The sequence below is a fragment of the Lolium rigidum genome, chromosome 3 (assembly GCF_022539505.1).
Source record: "Lolium rigidum isolate FL_2022 chromosome 3, APGP_CSIRO_Lrig_0.1, whole genome shotgun sequence".
Taxonomy (NCBI): Eukaryota; Viridiplantae; Streptophyta; class Magnoliopsida; order Poales; family Poaceae; genus Lolium; species Lolium rigidum.
The window spans coordinates 371310294-371336334 of record NC_061510.1 but is presented as its reverse complement, the minus strand read 5'-3'; the positions used below and the strand labels follow the sequence as shown (position 1 = coordinate 371336334).

The 26041-nt window shown below is 44.9% G+C and overlaps 1 non-coding gene and 1 pseudogene across 1 annotated transcript; one reads left to right on the top strand and one right to left on the bottom strand.

The window, feature by feature from the left end:
- The window catches only part of LOC124697425, a 21770-nt pseudogene extending 11152 nt beyond the window's left edge, over positions 1-10618 (top strand).
- Positions 3248-3383, bottom strand: LOC124704952. Its single transcript, XR_007003811.1, has one exon. It is a non-coding gene; the product is annotated as a small nucleolar RNA Z247 (small nucleolar RNA).
- Positions 10619-26041: the final 15423 nt, after the last annotated feature.

The following is a 26041-nucleotide window of genomic DNA, read 5'->3' as shown; positions in this document are numbered from 1 at the left end:
CACGTGTCGGTTGCATGACGTCGGCGAGTCCAACGGGCTCCGAAAACACTTCCGCAGTGGTCCCGATTTTGCCGGTGGCGGAGAGGGCGCCCCGACGCGACGGATCGAAAAAATCGTCGTTGGACTTTGCAGCGCGGTTTCCACAACGGAACCCATATCGTCGGGTTAGGCCCATAGGCGACGAAAAATACCCCTTAGCGGACGATTTTGAGACGTTGTCTATCAGAACTTTTCTTGTAGTGGGAATGGTCCGGAGAATAAGATTCATATATAGGAAGTCACTTTCCAAGTTTGGAAATGATCCGGTGCATTTATGGAAGGCGCTAGATTGTTCTAGAACCTTCCGGAAGAAATCACCATGGAATGTGGAGTCCCGGATGGACTCCACCAACCCTAGGCCGACCAAAGGGGAAGGTGGAGTCCATGGTGGACTCCACCACCATGGCCGGCCATAGGGGAAGGAAAGGGAGGAGTCCCACTTCCCCTAGGTTTCACCAATATGGAAGTTTTTGAGTTGGACTCTTATTCGAATCTTTGGGAAAACCCTAGGGGGTTCCACCTATATAATGAGGGGGGGAGGGAGGGGCTGGAAACACTTGGCCGCACCACCCAAGGGGCACCAAGGCCGGCGCCCAAGAGCACCCCCTCTCCCAAACCCTAGCTACTCCCTCCTCCTTATTCTCCCTCAACGCTTACGGCGAATCCCTGCCGGAGATCTCCACCACCACCGTCACCACGCCGTCGTGCTGGCAGGATTCCGAGGAGGATCTACTACATCCGCTGCCCTCTAGAACAGGGAGAAGGACGTCGTCATCAACACCGTACGTGTGACCGAGTGCGGAGGTGCTGCCCGATTGTGGCACCGTCAAGATCTTCTACGCGCTTTTGAAAGCGGCAAGTGATCGACTACATCCACCATGAGATTTATCTCGTTAACGCTTAGAGATCTTCGAGGGTATGTTGATCTTCACCTCGTTGCTACCATCTACTAGATTAGATCTTGGCTTGTTATTCGTTCTTGCGGTAGGAAATTTTTTATTTTCTATGCTACGAATCCTAACAAAGGTCACTTGCTATAGAAGATCCAGAGGTGCTAGGGGCCTCACTGATTATGGCCGATCCGGCCGGCCAGGAGGCCGTTGATGGGATCAGCCCACTTGGATTGGACTTGGACGTGACATCCTCCACATGTCCTGATTCCAATGTGGGCGTGCATGCGTCCGAGGCCGTTCGGCCTGTTCCTCTCGAGCACCCAATCATGGGCGCAACACGTCTCGCGCGCCTGATAGCGCCAGCTCGGGATCGCGCCATGTCGGGTGCACATTCCTGGGCAGGCCGGTGAGCTAGGCCCCGCCGAATCCTCCTCGATTTCCGCCCCATGCCCGTCGTTTTCTGCAGGTTCTTGTACGACGATCATAGGAACTTCCAGGGTGCAGTTTTGACCAAAATTTGCACCGTTTTGTCTTGCATTTTCTGCATCAACTTCTCTATCCGCAGGATTAGTAGTATGAGAATTAACCAAGTGATCAAAACAGTTATTTTCCTCCCCATGGTCAAAAGAGCGCAAGTTGTCGCGAAGAAGTAAAATTTCTTTGCGAAGTTGGGCCCCGACATTTGGGTGAAGGTTTTGGAAGGGAAAAATGGTTTAATCGAACACTACATCTCGAGAAATGTAAACACGCCCAGTTTGAACATCTAAGCATTTGACTCCTTTGTGCATGGCACTATACCCAAGAAACACACATTGCTTGGATCAAAAAGATAATTTGCAAGTATTATAGGGTCAAATGTTTGGCCAGCATGCACAACCAAAAACACGAAGAGAGGTATAGTCTGGAGTTTGATTGAGTAGATGTTCAAAGGGAGTATGAAAGCCAATGACTTTGGAAGGCAACATGTTGATGAGATGTGTGGATATCAAAAAAGTTTCATCCCAAAATTTTAATGGCATGGATGCATTAGCTAGAAGAGCTAGACCAACTTCTACAATATGGCGATGGTTTCGTTCGGCGGAGCCATTTTGTTGATGTGCATGAGGACATGACACATGATGGGAGATGCCAATTTTTTGAAAGAAATAATTTAATTTTTCATTGTCACCTGCCCAATAGGATTGGAGGGTAATAATTTTTCTCCCCAATTTTCGTTCGACGAGTGCTTAGAAATTATGGAAGACATTAAAAACATCAGATTTCTTTTTAATGAGATAAATCCATGTAAACTTTCGAAAATCATCAATAAAGCTCACATAATAGTTGTGTCTACCAACGTAAATTGGGGCGGGGCCCCATACACCAGAAAACACAAGTTCAAGAGAAGCGGTGGAGACACTAGTGGAAATCGAATAAGGGAGTTGGTGACTTTTTTGCATTTTGGCAAGAGTCACACACCGACTCTAGCTTTCCATGAAATGGAAGCTTATTATTCCTAAGCACTCGTTCGACGATTGAAAAAGATGGATGACCAAGATGGATGTGCCACCTCGGGGATGAAACCTTGGTGGTGCCAAAAGATTGTTTATTGGGGGTCCTATCATGCGGAATCAACGGGTAGAGGCCTCCTCTACACCTGCCTCGATATATTACCTTCCTCGTGACCTAATCCTTGATCAAAAAGAATTTGGGCCAAAATTCAATATAAGCATGATTATCAATGTTAATGCGATTGACGGAAAGAAGATTTTTATAGGCATCTGACACATGAAGGATATTGTTTAATAGAATTTTATGGATGGGGTTTTTAATAACCGAACGACCAATATGGTTAATTTTCATACCTGCACCATTTGGGGTGTGAATTTGTTCATGCCCGCAGTACTTGTCGCGGATGGTCACCTTCTCTAGTTCGCTGGTGATGTGGTCCGTGGCTCCGCTGTCCATGTACCAATTTGTGTCGACTCCGTAGGATGCAGCATTGGCGGAGTGCTCCTCTTGATCATCCTTGCGGTATAGGTACCAACAGTCCCGTGCGTTGTGCCCGGGTTTGCCACATACGTATTTGGCATGTGACCTTGGCGTTGGCGGATCCTTGTCCGCCGTCGTAGTTGTTGTTGTTATAGCGAGGGCCCCCCTGTTGTTGTTGTTGAAGGGGGGTCGGCCTCCACGGCCTTGGCTGCGGCCTCCATTGCCACGACCACGCGGACTACCTCCACGTCCCCGCCCACGCCCACGTGGCGCAGAGAAGTTGGTGGAGGATTTGAAGCCTCCGCTGCCGTCCATGCTTGATCCGCCGAGGAGCTCGGTGCGTTGGTCGAAATTCGACATTTGCGCGAACAGATCATCGAGCGTGATAGGCTCCGTGCGTGCATCAAGTGCCGACACGAGCGGGTTGTAGGTCTCATCGAGCCCTGCTAGTATGTATGAGATTACTTCATCCTCGGCGAGTGGCTTACCACCTGTGGCGAGTTCCTCCGCAAAGGACTTCATCTCGGCAAAGAAGGCTGACAACGTCTTGTTCCTTTCTTGCTTTGGCGAGGGCGATGCGGAGGTTGTTGATGCGGGAGCGTGACGTTGAGGAGAACATGTTCATGAGGGCGTCCCATATTGCCTTAGCGTTCGTGAGCGGGCCACTTGGATGAGGACCTCCTTGGACAAGGAGTTGAGGAGGTACGAGAGCACCTCCTGATCTTGCGCCTCCCACGCGACATAGGCTGGGTTCACCATGTCCTTGTCCTTGCCCTGCGCGTCCTTGGCGGTGAGGGTTTCTGCAGGCGCCGCCATGGTACCATCAAGGTACCCGAAGAGCTGAGCGCCCCTGATCTTTGGGAGGACCTGGGCACGCCATAGGAGGTAGTTCTCGCGAGTGAGTTTCTCGGAGGCTTGGTGGTTGATGGTGACGATGGCTGGGGACGACATGTTTTGGTTTTGCTACACAAAGGTAGAAGAGAGTGGCTCTGATACCATATCAATTTGGTGAAAACGCTTACCTTTTTCTCGGTGGCGTGTATGTGTTTATAATTATAATAGCCAGGAAGAGCCCCCTGGCGTGGCATTACAAGGCAACTCCAATCAGTGCTTTAATGGGCTTAATTGGGTTGATTACAATCAGCAATTACTAGGCCCTATTGACTACGGAATTACACAAAGAAGAAAGGAGATGATATGCCGGTTTGTACCGTTACATGATTTTCGCTAACAAGGTGAACTGGAAAGTCTGCATCATATTATCGTGCTATTGGTTCCATGTACAGAGGGCGTGCTGAGAATTCAGATGCATGAACAAGACATCCCTGCGCCTCGATAAGAAGTTATTTATTTACCATGCCTAACACCTTTTGACCAACTAGATGATACCCCGCGCGTTGCGGCGGAAATATTTAAGCGATCATTCATAGCATTGTACTTGAATTCATATTAATAAAGGAAATGTGACCATTGATGTTGTGTGGTTCATAATTCGTTTAAGGGATTATTACAACACCATTAAAAAGAAAAAAGTCTAGCTAAGATAGTTTGTCAACATTGAATTCGTACTGATTAAATTTTTTTTTTGTGTAATTGGAGAGAGCGATACGTCCTTCACATTGAGGAAATATTCTTTAGATCCTTCATAGTATTTCCGATAACTTCATTTCATTATGTGAATCCAAAGTAAGGTGAACTACCAAATAATAAACCATAAGTGCTCGAATATTGATACCTTTAGAGAGGTATTCGAACATATGTGTACATTAATCATGTAACACAAATATATGCATTTCCATTGGAATATGCATTGGCAAACTAATAAAAGCTCTTCTAGATAAGAATAAAAAAGACGTATATCATTAGGAAGAAGCCATTGTGTGCGGTGAAACTTGATATGATGAAGGCCTACGACAGAGTTGAGTGGGTCTTCCTGGAACAGATGATGTTGAAAATGGGTTTTGCACAGAGTTGGGTCAGTATGATCATGCGATGTGTTGGTTCGGTGTCCTTCTCTGTCAAGCTGAATGGCGGTGTCTCGGATGCTTTTACTCCCACGAGGGGCCTACGTCAAGGGGACCCCTTGTCGCCTTATTTATTTCTCTTCTGTGTTGAGGGTTTCTCAGCCCTCCTCCGACAGGCACAACAGGAGCGGCTCCTGGCTGGTGTGGGCTTTGGGTCATCGGGGCCTAATATCACTCATTTGCTTTTCGCGGATGATAGTGTTGTTTTCTTGGAGGCAAATTCAGCGAATATGTCGGCCTTGAAGAGTGTGCTTCAGAAGTATGAGTCGTGTTCTGGGCAGCGTGTGAACTTACAGAAATCCTCTATCTTCTTTGGGAAGGGATGCTCAGATGAAGTCAAGGATGAGTTGAAAAATGCAATTGGTATTTCTTGTGAAGCATTATCTGAAAAGTACCTGGGTCTTCCGACACAGGTTGGCAGATCCAAGGATGGGGCTTTTCGGCACTTGCCAGAGAGGAAATGGTCTAAAATTAGTGGCTGGAAGGGCCAGAGCCTATCAAAGAAAGGGAAGGAAATCTTGGTGAAATCGGTACTGCAGTCAGTTGCTACATATCCAATGGGTTGCTTCCAACTTTCCAAATCCATGTGTGAAAAACTTAAATCTATTGACTCTAGATTCTGGTGGGGAGGATCCGATGGGCAACGAAAAGTACACTGGGTGGGCTGGGATAAAATGTGTGTGGCAAAGAGCAAGGGCGGGATGGGGTTCAGAAACTATGTTGATTTTAACCAAGCTCTGCTTGCAAAACAGGCCTGGAGGTTGGTGACAAACCCGAGCTCCCTGTGTGCCAGTGTTCTCCAGGCGAGATACTTCCCAAAGAGCAGTTTTCTGAAAGCGAATTGTCCTAAGAGTGCTTCATACACGTGGAAGAGTATCATGCATGGAAGAGAATTGCTAAAAGAAGGTCTTATCTGGAGGGTAGGAAACGGAAGGAATATTTCTGTGTGGGACGACAACTGGATCCCAAGATCAAGCACTCAGCGTCTGGGACACCTTCCAGATGCTAATGTTCAGAAAGTGGAGGAACTTTTGCTACCAGACGGGCAGGGGTGGAACGAGGAAATTTTGAGAGCTACGTTCTTTGAAGTTGATGTCGGTGATATTCTGAAAATACCCATTGGAAGGGCCGGAACAGATGACTATATTTCATGGAACTACACCAAGAATGGGATGTTCAGTGTGCGCTCGGCTTATCACTTAAAAACGCAGCTCAACTCTCTTCGTGCGGGGAGACCAAGTTCCTCTCTGTCTAGTGCTGAGCATCGAGGCTGGCTAGCTCTCTGGGCAGCAGAGGTCCCGGGGAAAGTTAAGGTGCATAATTGGCGCCTGGCTAGGAATGGTCTGGCGGTGGGCTCGGAACTACAACGTCGAAACATCAAGCCAGGAGTGAAATGCGTGGTCTGTCTTCGTGGAGAGTCCTTGGTGCACAGATTCTGGAGGTGCCCGCATTCTGCATGTGTTTGGGACCGGCTGAGAGAGCAAACGGGAAAGTGCCTGGAGCCACCTCCGGCTCATATTGTATCTCAACGGCATCTTCAAGCCTGGTTGCTTGAGCAGTTTGGGCGTCTGGATGATGGGGAGCTTTGTTTGATGCTCATGACAATTTACCAGCTATGGCTTGCGCGCAATGAAGCGAGGGAGGCTGCCCAGATAGAAGACCCCGACTACACTGCCAGGAGATCGTTCTATCTTTTAGAGGAGTGGACTAACTCCCGACCTGCCGGTCCGGTCTGTTCGGCGGGACGTGTGGAGCACTGGCTCCCACCTATGCTGGGCTGGACTAAAATCAATGCTGATGGCGCGTTTAACCGGGATTCAGGTCACGGTGGTGGCGGCGTGGTCCTACGAGATCACCATGGCGTCTTCCTAGCGGGAGCTTGCCGTTTTTTCCCGTCCGTGATTGACCCGGAACAAGCCGAGTTGTTAGCTTGTCGGCGGGGTCTGGAAGTCGCAAAGGAATTGGGTTTGGATAAGGTGCTGCTGGAGACGGACTGCGCGGCGGTGGTGTCCAAGCTGCATTGCAGGGAGAGGGACCGATCTCTTCATGGGCCACTTGTGGAAGATGTTAAGCTGATGCTCCAGGACTTCGCTGAAGCTGAAGTATGCCATGTACGGCGTGTGGGTAATAGCGTCGCACACTGTTTAGCTAAATTAGGCTGCGTTAATAAGTTATGTCAAACCTGGGTTGGTGTGCCACCAGGGGCTATTGTAGACTGTTTGGCTTCTGACTCTGCCAGTTTATAATAAAGCGCAGCAAATTTCTCAAAAAAAAAAAAAAAAGTACATACCCCAGATACTTAGGACGATGCATTCACTTGATACTCTTTGTCTTCTCTGAGGTAATAAAGATCTAACGTCCAATCTAAAAGAAAAATGTTGCCGACTTTGGGCCATTTTGTAGTTCACCTTACAACTGGAAGCTAAATCCTGTAGTTAGCTTGAACAGATTGGTCGAGTGTCGAGACACTCATCTATAGTCTTGGACTGACCTGATTTATTTATTCAGGCCCTGACTTGGTTTATTTATTCAGGCCTTCACAGGAACAGAAGTTACAATTGCAAGCAGTTGAAAATACATTACTTCATCATGTCGTGTTTCTTCATGCCTAATTAGTCCCAATCCAAGGAAAATAAATCAACTCATGCCTGCAATAAGGGATCTTTTTTGGGATTATAGAGAAAGATCGAACATGAGCCAATTGCTATAAGAAAATTTGTCAAATAGTGTAGCACTGTATTATTGTATTTGCCCAAAAGGCTGAGAACCAATACCATACGTATGACCTCAGAAATTCGGTTCAGTATGCATCAGCAGAATATCCTGTAGGTGAAGACGCTGGCCGAAAAAAAATCTCCGGCTCAGGCAGGTGATACCAATGTTGGCGTTCATGACCGTGTGGGACTGGCCTGGTTTATTTATTCAGGCCTTCACACGAACGACAGAAGTTACAACTTACAATTGCAAGCAGTTGAAAATACATTACTTCATCATGCCGTGTTTCTTCATGCCTAATTAGACCCAATCCGGTGAAAATAAATCAACTCCTGCCTAGAATAAGTGATCTTTTTTGGGATTTTGAGAAAGATCGAACAATAATCGAATGCTATAAGAAAAACTGTCAAATAGTGTACAACTGTATTATTGTATTTGCCAAAAAGGCTGAGAGCCCATACAACACGTATGACATAAGAAATTGGGTTCAGTATCAACTCAACTGCATCAGCAAATGGGGGATCAGAGAGATATATAACCTGCAGACGTGGGTCAAAAAAAATCTCCAGCTCAGGCAGGTGATACAAATTACCAATGTTGGGGTTCATGAGCGTGTGGGACTAAATGCTTACCAGGATGCCTTGCAGAATTTCAGGTTTATCCATCGTTGCAAAGCGTGCACACACACAAACAAATTGTAGTAAAAGGAAGCATGGTGTTGTTCTGCTCTCCAGTCAATCTATTTTTCCAAATTCATCTGATGAAAGGTTCAAGGAAAGAAAATTCCAATGTAACGAATAAATTTCAGGGGAGATTCTAGGGTACAAATACATACGACCATCAAGAGTAAGAAAATAGGAGATTAATATGCTCATAACCATCAAGAGTATTGTATATGAGTGGAAGCAGCTATTGATGTTCAATGTCTGTAAGTTGTGCACGTGATGATAGGACCGCTACCTCCTTGCTTGAGCATCCAGGACGCAAAATCCAATGAAATTGGGGCTGGCTTGAGTGAGCACTACGCAGACTCCAACGAAAATCCAATCAAATCGTTGGTCGAGGCAACACGTCGACCAGCTTTCGAGCCAGATCACAACCTGGAAGATTAGGCAACATGAGTGGGGAATAGAAAAAAGAAAGGGAGAAGAAAATTCGGGAGCAAACAGCTACCAGACTTGAGGACAGTTTTAGAGATTATTGCGAGGCGAGCAGACGGGAGCACAAGATGCCCATGGCAACATGGGTGGGTTTTTAAACACGAAAGCAGCGACGTCTCAGTTCTCACTTAATCTGATCAGTTTCATGTGCATTTGCAGGGTGTTAGTATAATTCTGATCTTGGTATGTTTCAGGTTAGCTCGTGTGTGTGCGTGTGTTGCATGCTAGTGGAGTACGTCTTCAGGTTGTTAGTTGCATGCATAGGTAGTATAGGAGATGGTGGCTTGCGATCAGTTTCGAGGACGGCCGCTTCGTGCGTGTGAGTGCGTGGCTCGTGTACGAGTGGAGACCGGATCGTGCGTACGTGCGCATGAGACCCGGCTGGAGTTTGTTGCTCTGAGCGGTGCTTCGTCAGTGTCTTTATAAGCACCATGTATCCAGTTCATTCGGTTTAAGCCGACTCCAGTGAATAAAAGGCCAAGATACAGGCGTTCGTCGCCAGAAAACTACTATGCTTGTTCTACCTCCGTCCGAGAGCGAGAGAGTGAGCAAGAAGAGGGGCTGCATGTTGCAGCCCCAACACAGGGCAATGATGCTCGATTATTGCTAGGAGGAGCCCTTAGGTCGCAATGGAGTAGTATTTGTTATCGGGAAGACGGTAGGTCGTGGCGGCGGAGCAAATAATGCATCGCAACACGAACAGGAGCCGAGGAGGATGAAGGCGAGGTAGTCAGCCCAATGCGATCCAGCCCATGTAAGGATGTCTCATCCAGCCCATCTGGAGAAAATTCAGGAACAGCCGAACAGGCAAGTAGCGACCTGCTACGTGATCGGGGGAAGATCGACTACCTAGACCGTGGGAAAAAAGGATGACGTGGCCTCATGAGAATCCAGGAAAATCACCTAGTGGGGGATTCCTATTTAAAGATATTGATGTCTCATCCAGCCGAGGACGATGAAGGCGAGGTAGTCAGCCCAATGCGATCCAGCCCATGTAAGGATGTCTCATCCAGCCCATCTGGAGAAAATTCAGGAACAGCCGAACAGGCAAGTAGCGACCTGCTACGTGATCGGGGGAAGATCGACTACCTAGACCGTGGGAAAAAAGGATGACGTGGCCTCATGAGAATCCAGGAAAATCACCTAGTGGGGATTCCTATTTAAAGATATTGATGTCTCATCCAGCCGAGGAGGATGAAGGCGAGGTAGTCAGCCCAATGCGATCCAGCCCATGTAAGGATGTCTCATCCAGCCCATCCGGGAGAAAATTCAGGAACAGCCGAACAGGCAAGTAGCGACCTGCTACGTGATCGGGGGAAGATCAACTACCTAGACCGTGGGAAAAAAGGATGACGTGGCCTCATGAAAATCCAGGAAAATCACCTAGTGGGGGATTCCTATTTAAAGATATTGATGTCTCATCCAGCCGAGGAGGATGAAGGCGAGGTAGTCAGCCCAATGCGATCCAGCCCATGTAAGGATGTCTCATCCAGCCCATCTGGAGAAAATTCAGGAACAGCCGAACAGGCAAGTAGCGACCTGCTACGTGATCGGGGGAAGATCGACTACCTAGACCGTGGGAAAAAAGGATGACGTGGCCTCATGAGAATCCAGGAAAATCACCTAGTGGGGGATTCCTATTTAAAGATAAAAGATTTGTCTAATTGCCTCAGAAATATCAGAGAAGTCGGCATGGTCAGTGATGGGAACGAAGGTCGTTTTGCTGAGAAGCGGGGATATTACTCCTAGAAAGAGCTCTGGGCAACTCGGCCAACCAGGGTCTGGAGGGAGGGTTCGATCTCGTTCGTCCAAATAAGTGCGCTTAGACGGTTAAACCATCTACACTGCGGTTCGAAGCCAAAAGGCAATTTTTTTAACCGGTGACCTCTTTGCTGTAATCTGTGATCGGTTGAATCAAACAAGTATAGGCCCCTTGTTTTCTCTAAGCTCTGAATGATCAAAATATACCAGCAACTTTATCGAAGGAAAATCTCCGCTCGAGATTCCGAGGATGGGAGACTTCACCCATGTGGCTCCATAGTAATTGCTCATTAGTAGTTTCCATTTTCCACGCCAATAACTTTTAGGAATTTTTTTATGCGCCGTTGGTGAAACAATACAACTATTCAAACTAGTTATTTTTATGCTTATATCACCAGTCATTGTTCCTGTTTTTGTTTGCAATATCTGAATCATGCAATTCTTCTCGTGTTTTCATGAATGGTAGATCAATGTCATTGAAACAATAGAATCAAAAGCGCTTTGAGATAATATCAAATAGTCTGTAGTACAATCTTAATCATAGGCAAGGAAATACCAAACCAATAAAAAGTGTGATGAAATTAATATGATACTCAAGAACTCAAAAAGATAATTACTGATACTCACGATGTTCTTTGGAAATTAAATTCGTAGGAGGGACTTGGGAAATTTAATTCATTCAGTAGTCAAACGAATAGAGTGTGCTGACAAAACTTTCGTCGCAGATAATAGGGCAGAAATTTCCATCAAAGGGCTTGCCAACGTCGCTGTAGAGAGTCTCCATTGCTGCTGTCTCGGGGTCGAAGTAGCCCAATGACCGACCCGTGCTAAATAATATCCGACCATCTGTCGGATCAACAACTAATGGTGTTGTTCTCTCTGATGGATACTCCTTCAAGAACTCTTTTAATTCCATGTGATACTCCATTGACCAGATGCCATCCTTCATCATCCATATGTCAATCACATTGCTTCTCTTGTCCGAACAAGCCATACATAATGCACCATGAAGCTGGAGGATGGACTTATGCCCGTTGGCATGGTTGCTGCATGGAGGACCTTGTAGAACCTCAAATTCTTCGGTCCGGATGTCAAATGCCACTATCTCACAATTTAGGGAAATTGGCCCAAGGTCAGGCTCTACCAACCAGAAGATTTTGCCGGCAACGTAGGTCGGTGGCACATTAGCAACCGGTCTAGGAGGAGGGCCTACCAAACTGTTGGAGATATGCCCAAGAGACAATAATAAATGGTTATTATATATCTTTGTGTTTATGATAATGTTTACATACCATGCTATAATTGTATTAACCGAAACATTGGTACATGTGTGATATGTAGACAAACAAGAAGTCCCTAGTATGCCTCTTAAACTAGCTTGTTGATTAATGGATGATTAGTTTCATAATCATGAACATTGGATGTTATTAATAACAAGGTTATGTCATTGTATGAATGATGTAATGGACACACCCAATTAAGCGTAGCATAAGATCTCGTCATTAAGTTATTTGCTATAAGCTTTCGATACATAGTTACCTAGTCCTTATGACCATGAGATCATGTAAATCACTTATACCGGAAAGGTACTTTGATTACACCAAACACCACTGCGTAAATGGGTGGCTATAAAGGTGGGATTAAGTATCCGGAAAGTATGAGTTGAGGCATATGGATCAACAGTGGGATTTGTCCATCCCGATGACGGATAGATATACTCGGGCCCTCTCGGTGGAATGTCGTCTAATGTCTTGCAAGCATATGAATAAGTTCATAAGAGACCACATACCACGGTACGAGTAAAGAGTACTTGTCGAGAGACGAGGTTGAACAAGGTATAGAGTGATACCGAAGATCAAACCTCGGACAAGTAAAATATCGCGAGACAAAGGGAATTGGTATTGTATGTGAATGGTTCATTCGATCACTGAAGTCATCGTTGAATATGTGGGAGCCATTATGGATCTCCAGATCCCGCTATTGGTTATTGGTCGGAGTGAGTACTCAACCATGTCCGCATAGTTCACGAACCGTAGGGTGACACACTTAAAGTTGGATGTTGAAATGGTAGAACTTGAATATGGAATGGAGTTCGAATATTTGTTCGGAGTCCCGGATGAGATCCCGGACATCACGAGGAGGTCCGGAATGGTCCGGAGAATAAGATTCATATATAGGAAGTCATATTCCAAGTTTGGAAATGATCCGGTGCATTTATGGCAGGTTCTAGAAAGTTCTAGAAAAGTCCGGAAGAAATCACCATGGAAAGTATAGTCCCGGAGGGACTCCACCTTGCATGACCAGCCAACCCTAAAGGGGAGGAGTCCATGGTGGACTCCCCTAGGGTGGCCGGCCAACCCCCTCATGGAAGGGGGAATCCCACCCCAAGTGGGATTCCCACCTTGGGTAGGTTTTCCCACATATGGGAGGTTTTAGTGTTGGGGTCTTATTCGAAGACTTGGACTAGAACTCTTGGTGCTTCCACCTATATAATGAGGAGGAGAGGGAGGGGGGCAGCCACTCTTTGGCTCAGCCATGGCCGCACCCCTTAGAGGGCCGGCGCCCAACCCCCCTCTCTCCCCAAACCCTAGCGGTCTCTCTCCTCCACCACATCCCGCACGCTTTAGCGAAGCTCCGCCGGATTTCTCCACCACCACCGACACCACGCCGTCGTGCTGTCGGATTCAAGAGGAGCTACTACTTCCACTGCCCGCTGGAACGGGGAGGTGGACGTCGTCTTCATCAACAACCGAACGTGTGACCGAGTACGGAGGTGCTGCCCGTTCGTGGCGCCGGAACCGATCGTGATCAAGATCTTCTACGCGCTTTTGCAAGCGGCAAGTGATCGTATACCGCAGCAATAAGAGCCTACTCTTATAGGCTTTGGAATCTCTTCAAGGGTTAGTCTTGATCATCCCCTCGTTGCTACCGTCTTCTAGATTGCATCTTGGCTTGGATTGCGTGTTCGCGGTAGGAAAATTTTTGTTTTCTATGCTACGTTATCCTACAGTGGTATCAGAGCCGTGTCTATGCATAGATGGTTGCACGAGTAGAACACAATGGTTTTGTGGGCGTTGATGCTTATGTTGTCTTTAGTTTGAGTACTTTGCATCTTTGTGGCATAGTGGGATGAAGCGGCTCGGGCTAACTTTAGATGACCGCGTTCATGAGATTTGCTCCACGCTCGACATGCAACTTGTATTGCATAAGTGGCTTTGCGGGTGTCTCGTCTCTCCTACTATAGTGAAGATTCAATTTACTCTTCTATTGACAACACTAGTATCACCGTTGTGGTTCATGTTCGTAGGTAGATTAGATCTTACTCGAAAACCCTAAACCACGTAAAATATGCAAACCAAATTAGAGACGTCTAACTTGTTTTTGCAGGGTTTGGTGATGTGATATGGCCATAATGTGATGATGAATATGTATGAGATGATCATTATTGTATTGTGGCAACCGGCAGGAGCCTTATGGTTGTCTTTATATTTCATGTTGAGTAGTATTTCAAAGTAGTTGTAATAGTTGCTACATGAGGTGAACAATCATGAAGACGGCGCCATGGACCTTGACGCTACGCCGACGATGATGGAGATCATGCCCGTTGATGATGGAGATCATGTCCGTGCTTTGGAGATGAAGATCGAAGGCGCAAAGACAAAAGGGCCATATCATATCACATATGAACTGCATGTGATGTTAATCCTTTATGCATCTTATTTTGCTTAGATCGCGACGGTAGCATTATAAGATGATCCCTCACATTAATATCAAGATAATAAAGTGTTCTCCCCTCGTATGCACCGTTGTACGAGTTCGTCGTTTCGAAGCATCTCGTGATGATCGGATGTGATAGATTCAACGTTCACATACAACGGGTGTAAGCCATGTTGCACACGCGGAATACTTGGGTTTGCTTGACGAGCCTAGCATGTACGGACATGGCCTCGGGACAACGGAAACCGAAAGGTTGAACACGAGTCATATGGATGATATGATCAACATGTTGATGTTCACCATTGAAGCTACATCATCTCACGTGATGATCGGTTTTGATGTAGTGGATTTGGATCGTGTACCACTTAACAACTATGAGGGATGTTGTATTAAGTGGGAGTTCATTAGTAATTAGATTAAAACATGAACTAATTATCATAAACATAGTCTGAGTAGTATTTTGAATTAATTTTGTAGTATTGGCATCCGTTTTCTACCATGCGCTAGTCTTGTAATTGAGATAGAAATACTGTTAAAATCTGACAAGAAACTTTACGGACTGGTACCGTATTGTTAAAGAATCAAGAATTGATTAAGTCCTATTGCAAACTTTTAGTGAAACTCACTTTGTTGATTCAGAGAGCTATGGTTTCAATTAGTACCTAAAGTTATCTTGTCTCCGTGAAACTTGAAGTTCAAATCTGTTTGAAAAGTAAGGAGCTAAAAATTTAGTTTTCAGAAATAATCAAGGTATAAGATATATGTGATATCTAAGACCTTATTGCAAGATGATAGAATATAATTTGGTGAGACTACATAAACTCATAAGTTTTATGGGAATGTATGAAGGTTGAAGACGCCAGGCGTCACAATCCTCCAACTATTGGAGCACTAACGATATTCGCATATCCATGAAGTTATCATCCTTAGTATGCACCGTTGCTAAGACTCGTCGTATCGAAGCATCACGTGATGATCGGGTGTTATAGATTCTACGTGTGCTTACAATGGGTGCAAGCCAGATTTGCACATGCGAATACTAAGGTTAAACTTTATGAGCCTAGCATGTACAGACATGGTCTCAAAAAGTCGTCATGATATGATGGATAAAATTATGAGTGAAATTGTTCATCATATTAAAAGGTTACTAATAGTGAAATCCGGAACACTTGTCATATGATGATCAACTTCAAAGAACCTCAAGGTTATTGGTATTTGATCAACAAACCTAGAAGTTATTGATATTGAAGTGTTTTTCTGAATAATGAGGAAAGCTAAAAGAGAAACTGCAAAAGATATTTTGGCAAAAAGAAAGAAAAGACTAGAAAGTCTAGCTCAGGTGTATATAAATGATATACATGTTATGGTTGTATTCCTAGTTAGGTCACACAATGAAATTCTTGGGTATTTGTACCATATTGATTGGTATGAAGTGTCATACAAAACAATGCAATACAAGAATACAATGGCCTAAGTGACTGACAAGGAATATGATAAGAATGCACGTCTGGAACAAAAATAAAGTGTTATTATGTTCGTCGTTGGCATTCTATCTAGCTCTTAGAATTTATAATAAAGAACTTAATAATTGTTATTTTGCTCTGGTCAAATGAAAACAATGAGTTGTTCAAATTATGACATTACTCCATGTACGATGGATAAGTTATTATAAATCTTAATGGTGAAACACACATACATAACACTGACGCTAAAATGCCATAAGGCAAATGATTTAAATTCCACTTATTTGTGGAACCGCCATTTAGGTCATGTTAGAAAGGAACGCATGAAGGAACTCCATGCAAATGGATTTTTGGAGTCATTTGATTTTTGAATCATTTGGCGCTTGCAAATCTTTTCTAAAGAGAATGATTAAAATACCGTTCATAGGCCAAAAGTTGAACGGGCAACTAACTTAGTGGAAAAATACATGATGATGTATGTGGTTCACTGGGCATAGTTGTGTGCGGGAGATTTTTCTACTTCATAAAAACTTTCAACAATGAATTGAGTATATATATGTGGATATATTCAATAAGGAAGAAGTTTGAAACATTTGAATGGATTCAAATAAATTTCAGCATGAAGTGGAAATCATCGTAATAGAAAAGTCAAATATCTATGATTGGATCATGGTAGAAATATTTGAATTACGAGTTTTAGCGAACATCTAAGAGAGTTATGAAATTGTTCTACAACTCACATTTCTTGGAGTATCATAATGATGATATAGTATCTGAGAGATGTATCCAAACCTTGTTGGATTAATGATTAGATAAAATATTATGACGCCATTATATTTTTGTGGATTATGCTTTAGTGACTACCGCTTTTACACTAAATAGAGTATCATCATGATCCGTTGAAATGACACCATACAAGTTATGGTATGGGTATAAACCCTAATAGTCTTTTCTTTAAATTTTGGTCTAAGAGTTTACAACCAAAATCGGATGAATGTCTTTGTTGGTTATCCCAGAGATTTAATTGGGAATTCTTCCCACAAGACAAAGACAAAAGTGTTTGTCAATGTTTCTTATTTCCGAGAAATTGTTTCTAGTGAAGTATTTGGGTGGGAGGACAATATAATTAGATAAGGTTTATGAACCTGAGCATAATGATCAGAGTAGCGCAGCATCGGAATTGTTTTCGGAAGCGGCCATAACGATCATGGCTCCCATGACTACAAAGTGTTTTAGCCATGGAGATCGAAATACATATTGAATCTTGTAGGTATGGTTTACTTTGTGATCAAATAAATGATTTGTGAACAAAGGATTGATTTTGAACAATGATAAACCAACTACAAACAAAGAAGTTATGATGGGCCCTGACTCCGTTAAAATGGCTATATGCCATGAAATCCAAGATAGATAAATACTTTTTGAAAGTAAATGGATCTATAAAATTGATGGACTTGGATGGAATATCCTTAAAGAAGCTCGACTTGTCGAAAAATTGTTTACGACAAAGTTCAAAGAGTTGACTACGATAAGATTAGATCTTCCGTAGCAATGCTTATAGTCTATGTGGATTATTCTAGTAATCACTACATATTTCTTTTATGAGATATGCTAGTAGGATGGCAAAATACACTACTTAACAGAAGTGTGTATTAAAGGTGTATACAAGATACAACCAAGAGTTTTGCTGGTCCGTGGAATACTAGATAGGTATACGAACTTCAATTGGATGAAGTAAGTATCACGGAGTTAGAATCTTCACCAGATGAAATAGTCGAAGAGTTTTTGATTTCATCAGAGACGATGAAGAGGCTTGCATTTGCAAGAAATTAAGTGGGAGCGCTAAGACACATTTATAATACTTTATGTAGGTGACATATAGTTGGTTATAAATGATGTAATTATATACTTGATTAAAAGGTTTCATTGAGAAATAACTTCAATGAAAGGATATGGACTGAAACAAATTTAGTGTCAAGATCTATGAAGATAGATTGAAACACATAAATAAGTTTAAGTCAAAGTACATATGATGGATATTGAAGTAGTTCAATATAGAAATATTAAGAAAATGTTCTTGTCATGTGAAGGTTTAACAAGACTTGAGTGTATCTGACACTCAATGAGTAAAAACACATGAGTGATTATAGATCACGAATAACATGTACACAATCAGATATCATGTGCTATAAAGTGTTATGAGCATATACCAGAATGATTCATATGATGATCATTGAACGACAGTAAGAATATCCTTAAGTACTTTAGAAGAACTAAGGATATATATATATATTTTTGTATGAAGAAATGACAAACAAATCGCTGTAAGGTGTTACACCGATATTGGTTTTGTCACATATAAAATATAATTTCAAATCTCAAATTAGACTAAGTGTTGTTTAAAAGGCAGCACAATGAGCTAGAAGTTGTCTATGCTAGATTTAGAAGAGTTCTAAATATTGTGATGGATTCTACAAAAGAAGGCAGAATATGTCATTGTTTTGACAATGACAAAGGATGTTAAGTCAGGAGGTTCTTTGAGAATTTGGTGTAGTTCCGACAAAGTCAGAACTTTGAAGCTATATTGTATGTGACAATATTAGTGACATATTTCAGACCGCGGAATTAAGGTTCCACCAGAGGACTAAGCATATATGCCGACTCATTTGGAAAATGAGTGATGCGCTGAGACGCATATGAATTGCAAAATACATACGTTTCTGAGCATGTCAGAACCGTTGACTAAAACCTCTCCCGTGAGCAAAACATGATAAAGCACCAGAAGGCCAAGGTGTTATATCTTTACATATGTAAACTAGATTATTGACTCTAGTGCAAGTGGGAGACTGTTGGAGATATGCCCAAGAGACAATAATAAATGGTTATTATATATCTTTGTGTTTATGATAATGTTTACATACCATGCTATAATTGTATTAACCGAAACATTGGTACATGTGTGATATGTAGACAAACAAGAAGTCCCTAGTATGCCTCTTAAACTAGCTTGTTGATTAATGGATGATTAGTTTCATAATCATGAACATTGGATGTTATTAATAACAAGGTTATGTCATTGTATGAATGATGTAATGGACACACCCAATTAAGCGTAGCATAAGATCTCGTCATTAAGTTATTTGCTATAAGCTTTCGATACATAGTTACCTAGTCCTTATGACCATGAGATCATGTAAATCACTTATACCGGAAAGGTACTTTGATTACACCAAACACCACTGCGTAAATGGGTGGCTATAAAGGTGGGATTAAGTATCCGGAAAGTATGAGTTGAGGCATATGGATCAACAATGGGATTTGTCCATCCCGATGACGGATAGATATACTCGGGCCCTCTCGGTGGAATGTCGTCTAATGTCTTGCAAGCATATGAATAAGTTCATAAGAGACCACATACCACGGTACGAGTAAAGAGTACTTGTCAGGAGACGAGGTTGAACAAGGTATAGAGTGATACCGAAGATCAAACCTCGGACAAGTAAAATATCGCGAGACAAAGGGAATTGGTATTGTATGTGAATGGTTCATTCGATCACTGAAGTCATCGTTGAATATGTGGGAGCCATTATGGATCTCCGGATCCCGCTATTGGTTATTGGTCGGAGTGAGTACTCAACCATGTCCGCATAGTTCACGAACCGTAGGGTGACACACTTAAAGTTGGATGTTGAAATGGTAGAACTTGAATATGGAATGGAGTTCGAATATTTGTTCGGAGTCCCGGATGAGATCCCGGACATCACGAGGAGGTCCGGAATGGTCCGGAGAATAAGATTCATATATAGGAAGTCATATTCCAAGTTTGGAAATGATCCGGTGCATTTATGGCAGGTTCTAGAAAGTTCTAGAAAAGTCCGGAAGAAATCACCATGGAAAGTAGAGTCCCGGAGGGACTCCACCTTGCATGACCAGCCAACCCTAAAGGGGAGGAGTCCATGGTGGACTCCCCTAGGGTGGCCGGCCAACCCCCCTCATGGAAGGGGGGAATCCCACCCCAAGTGGGATTCCCACCTTGGGTAGGTTTTCCCACATATGGGAGGTTTTAGTGTTGGGGTCTTATTCGAAGACTTGGACTAGAACTCTTGGTGCTTCCACCTATATAATGAGGAGGAGAGGGAGGGGGGCAGCCACTCTTTGGCTCAGCCATGGCCGCACCCCTTAGAGGGCCGGCGCCCAACCCCCCTCTCTCCCCAAACCCTAGCGGTCTCTCTCCTCCACCACATCCCGCACGCTTTAGCGAAGCTCCGCCGGATTTCTCCACCACCACCGACACCACGCCGTCGTGCTGTCGGATTCAAGAGGAGCTACTACTTCCGCTGCCCGCTGGAACGGGGAGGTGGACGTCGTCTTCATCAACAACCGAACGTGTGACCGAGTACGGAGGTGCTGCCCGTTCGTGGCGCCGGAACCGATCGTGATCAAGATCTTCTACGCGCTTTTGCAAGCGGCAAGTGATCGTCTACCGCAGCAATAAGAGCCTACTCTTATAGGCTTTGGAATCTCTTCAAGGGTTAGTCTTGATCATCCCCTCGTTGCTACCGTCTTCTAGATTGCATCTTGGCTTGGATTGCGTGTTCGCGGTAGGAAAATTTTTGTTTTCTATGCTACGTTATCCTACACAAACGACATTCTTTATCATCCACGTACCGTAGTTTGCATTCAAGTTTGTACTCTCGTGTTGCCATGTTCTTTTCTTTGTTTTTTTTTTTTGAAACGACGCAGGAGGACTGCGCTTTTGTATTGATAGAAGGAGAGTGCTACAAGGAGCACAAAGTTTACAAGGAACACGGTAGGGCAAGCCCTACAGAACGAACATACACGGGATTACTCGCGCCATCGAATGTGCCGGCAGCCAGCTAGAGCCCAAGCGGCCGCCTCGTCGAACACTTCTCTCGCAGCCACGTCGGGGGAGCGGTGCGAGCCCCGGAATATGCGAGCGTTCCGCTCACGCCAGATTGCCCAAATCACTAGCAGGGCTAGGGACTTCGCAGTTTTGGCCGGGTCACCCACCAAGGCGGAGAGCGACGCAAGCCAAGATGGGAGTGACGCCAAGGGGAGGTTCCAGGCATCCGGGCGCAGCGTAGCAGCACCAAACTTGTCAGCGACCCTGAACCACAAGGCCGTGGACCAAGGGCATTCCACCAGCAGGTGCTCCGCCGTCTCTAGGTTACGCATACACAAGGGGCAGAAGTATGAGTTCGGCCAGCGTCTTGCCAGGAGGCGGTCCGCCGTGAGGACCCGGTTTTGGACGAAGAGCCACGCCAGCAGCCTACACTTGGCCGGCGCCCAGGCTTGCCAGATTGTGGGCATCAGCGGTGAGCGCGTGGATCCCAGAAACTGCATCCTGTAAGCACTAGGACATGTTTGTTATTCTCTGAGTCGTATCCCATACCAGTTTGACCGGCAAAGAACGTGTCCTCGTCAACACCATCAAGCAAAATGTTCTCAAGCTGTCCCCTTACAGGATTGCATACAAAGCTCAGACAACCTTTCGTCCCCGCATTCAGACCATGACATGGTTGTGAACATACAAGATGAGCAGAAACTGCGTAACCTCCCCTTCTATTAACGTCGTCCTCCAAATCAATATACAGTCCGAAGGTGGGATCACTGATCATCATGATCCGAGGGCTTTTATTCAAGTTTGCATGGGCGACGTGTGACCGAATAAAATGATCATCCTTGACCATTGCACGCCAAGCCCTGCAGACCAAGCTCAATTCTGCAACAAACTGCGTCGGCATCCACTTGAGGATGTCAAACCAAGCTTTGGTGTGTGGCGACAACAAGACCATCTCCCCAATTGTGCGTCCTACAGGCACGAGGCTCTCCTCAAACAACCCTAACCCAGGCTCCGAAAAGTCCTCAAAGGTGCCACCAATTGTCTCGTCAGGGTTGAATATGACCTCTGGTTTGTTGCCGTTGGTGACGTCAACAGCAAATACCTTGCAAGTACCCGTATCAAACATTATCTTGGTATGTCCGCTGTTCTCGTTATAAATGCCAAGTGGAGCTATCCAGTAGGAGTCCAGCAGCACCCGCTCGGGTTCCGTCCAAGCTGTTGGATCGACTCGACAGAGTCGTTCCCAGTTTCCTTGCTTGTAATTTCTCAACATCCATATATTGTATGCGCCATCACCGTAATTCTTATGGCCATGGCAGATACATAGGCACCCGTCTAGCTCCGTCATCTTGATCGGAGCATCCTCCTCTAGATTGGGCGGCGGCAACAACGAGCCAAACGTCTCTTCACTGACGTCAAAAGTAAGGATACCGCCGTCGCTACAAAGGAAGTGCAGCCCGTCTAGGAACACGCCCGGGTTCTTCTTCTCGACTACGCACGCGGGAGGCTGTTGCGCGGTAGGCCTCCAGTATGCCAGAGTGCCGAGGACAAATACCTCACAGTGGACCAGACTGTAATCGTCTGCTTTGTTGCTAAACAGACGCACCACCTTATACTCGTGGGTCACTGAGCAGTAGCCAAGGCCGTAGGCTACGTAGTCGTAACACGGTAGCTTGACTTCCCCATGAGAAGGCCGCCACATCATCTTCGCCGGTAGTGTGCTGCTGTCGGGGAGAGCCAAGGTTGCTCCTGTGCAAGGGTTGCAGATGTGGTAGCTGGTGGCGTCGCGCATGAGGACGAGGCCGTGAAGGGGTCTGGTGAGAGGAGTCGGCTGGTATAAATTGTTGGTAGTGAGCTTCGTGGCCACACCACCGGGCTGCCAGGCATAAAAGTAGGACTCTTCCTCCCAGGTGTCATCATCCTCGTCGTGGGATTCTTCCTCTTCCGAGGTGTCGTCGTCGTCGTCGTGGGATTCTTCTTCGTCATAGGCTTTTTCCTCCGGTGTGCTGCCGTCATCGCTAGGTTCTCGTTCACCATTATAGTTCGATACTTCTTCGGCGGTGCCGTCATCGTTGGATTCTTCCTCCACGGTGTCGTCGTTGCTGGGTTCTTCTTCTGGGGTGTCATCAGGCAGACTGAAGAAAACCTTGATCTCGCCTGGCTTGTTGGCTCGCCGGAGATGTAGATCGATGAAGGACGCAGAGGACAGGGTGGCGTGCCAGGCACACGAGACGGCGCGGAAGCGGCTGGCAGACTTTGCCGGCAGGTAGGAGAAGATCTCCGTCACGATGTCATCCGGCAGCGACATTGTTGCGTTCGTCGGCACGATCGATCTACCTTGAACCCTCGAATTACAGTGTTTGGCGATGTGTAGTCATGTCATGTCCTACTTCGGGGAGTGCTCCGGTGTCCCCCCCTTCGTTGAACGGGTAAGTTAGCGAAAGAAGTCTAGATAACCCCAGATTTTTCATGTTTTGAACATAACACCCCTCAAATTAAAACTGGCACACTTAACCTGCGCTTGAGCAACATCGTCTTCGTCCAACTAAAGGTGCCAAACAGGTCCATGGTTCATGGTTGGCAACCTTCCGTCGCTAAAGAAGTGCACACCTTTGTCGCGGTCGCGGTGGCGGCTGCCGTGCAGTGCGGACTAGCTGCCGCCGGCGCCATGCACCCATGTGTGTCGCTCGCCGCTAGTCGCGCCCACGACTAAGACTTTAGAGCGGGCCGGCGGCAACGTGACCAGCGTCGCCGTGCAACTAGGCTTGCCTGGCACTGCCGCTGGAGCTATTCGCGGTGTCGCCATGTAATCATAAATCATGCTCCAAGTTGATCGCTGGCCAGTCATGCTCCAAGTTAGTACCTGTAGCAGCGGGCACCCAGGCCATGGGGAACAACTGAGGAATTCAATGTGAATGGCTTGAGGTTTGGAGCTGCGTAGTCGGCTGCTGCTGGTGGCTGCATTGAGGCAGCCCTTCTTGCTAGGGATCCTCGTGGACTTGCTAGTTGCTACCATGGATGATGCGGTTGAGAAGCTCCATGACGTTACAGCGGAACAATTCCCTCGGTCAGGTCAGAAAATCCACAGTTCAAAACTGCTAATCAAATTTAGAGATGAATTACATCGTTTTGGGAAGTTTAGGGTCAAGTATGTCAGTTATAATTTAACGGGGTGATGTGTCCAAAATATAAAACATTTGGGGGTTATATGGATTTTTTTAATTAGCCTACGAAGAGATATCGGTACATCCTGACCATCCACACGGACCAAAGTTTAGAGAGGGGGGGACACCGAAGCACATGCCGTCCTACTTCTAATAACTTCTATAAGAGGCAAAGGGTGCGTGCGCGTGTTTGATGTCTAGAGGACTACCTCTAAACCTGAACCAGGCTGGATCATTAGATCTGTATTTGGATCCAAACTCTCACGAACTGGTCCGTCTATATCGTGTACGTGCCTGATTTTTTTCCAGATTTTTCCTTTTTTAGTGTTGGGTGTTGTAACCTTTACCTCAGCCCAATGAAAGTACGACTACTCCCTCCAATTCATATTACTTGATGCTAATATAGATGTATCTAGACATATTTTAGTTTAAAGGCCGGGGCGATGCTCCCATATTAAAAACAAAGACATATTTTAGTTATATATAGATATATTTTAGAATCAATTACTATAGATCCGAGGGAGTACTAAAAGGTGGACGAGAGAGGTTACTTAAACTCCACTTACAAACCAATTGCCTATTCTTACAAGACATACCTAGTCCGCCAATAAGTGCGTTAAAAAGGAAAATTAAGTTTAATCAACTTTATACAAGGGACTATCTATTTCACATTCGGTTGTTTTTCTTTTCACCAACACTCGAAAAAAATAGACCAATAAGATTGTTTCCCTCCTTCCACCACTTCCACCACTTCTGTCATTCCCTTTATTAATTCCGAACGGGAATCTGCAGGTCTCTTCTTCCATGTCCCTATGTACATCTCCCGTGAGAAAACACAAATACGTAGTACTGTACCTGCAAATAACCAATACGAAGAGGAAAAATAGTCTTACTCCCCTAGAAACTAACGTATTTACATTGGATTTACATGTGATTTACGGAAAAACTGATGTATTTACAATGGTATCTTACGGGAAAACTCACGTTTTATAGTGGATTTACATGAGATTGACGAAAAAACTCATGTATTTACAGCGCGGGAAAACTCATGATTTGTGGTTTTACAGTGGTTCATACAGTGGTATTTCTGAAAAAACCCATGTATTTTCATTGTATTTACAGTAGAACTTACAGTGGTATTTTAGGGTGGGGGGGGCGGTCATATTGATTTACATGAGATCTATGGAAAAACTCATGTATTTACAGTGGTATTTACGAGAAAACTCATGTATTTACGTTAGAACTGACAGTGGAATTTACACAAAAAATGATGTATTTACAGTGGTTTTATAGTCGTACATGTAGTGGTACTTATGGAGATAAACTCATGTACATGTATTTACAGTTGTATTTATGAATAAAACTCATGTAAATACCATAGTAAAAAATGAACATTTCTTTAAAAGCAGCGACTCGTAATCAAAATGACTTCCCTATGGTTTGGAATTGCAAAATGAACATTTCATTAAAATTTGAAAAAAAAGGTTTGGAGAAACGCCATGCAAAATCACTGAATGATCATTCATTAAGCAAAACTCCCGTACATGAATATGGCAACATGGGAGGTTCCAGACTTCCACTGATGCGAGTCACGCATATTAAATTCTTGCAAAATGAACAACATGGAGAAAGTCTTTGTTCTTATCCTAGTGCTACTGATCTGTGCTTGCTTAGTCTGAACAGAGAAGAACGGTCCAGCCCAAACCTCATGGCACCGAACGGAAAAGAAACTAGAGACTGACCGAACGCACAAAGAATTTGATTGTTGCTAAATTGAAAAACACTCGGTTGTTAAATAGCAAAAGTGTTAATAGAGTAGCAACATATATTACAGCAAACTAAACTGGTAGATCATTAATCTATATTTTTAAGATGGATCTACCAATTTAATTTTGTGAATAATTGTTGGAATACGATCTACTCCAGTGGCCCCACGATGCATACAGATGCCTTCATCGTACGGCGTCTTTTTCCTTGGCCCCCACCAACTCTGTTGCCTTATCTGCTTGCACCGCTTGTTTCTGCCTCTCTCCACGCACTTGCTTCCTGCCATGATTTCCCCAAAATCAACCGCCCCGCCGCTGGTACTCGGGACGCCGGGAGCGGGAGGAGGAGCAGCAGCGCGGCCTGACCAGTGAGGACACGCTGCGTACGCTGCTCGTTGGAAGAGTTGGAGGTAGGTGTTTTGGGGAGCTGCAAGCGCGGCGGTAGTTTTCAGAGGCTGCAGCGGAGGTTCTGGGTAGGGCGGAGATGGAGGCCGCTGCACAGCG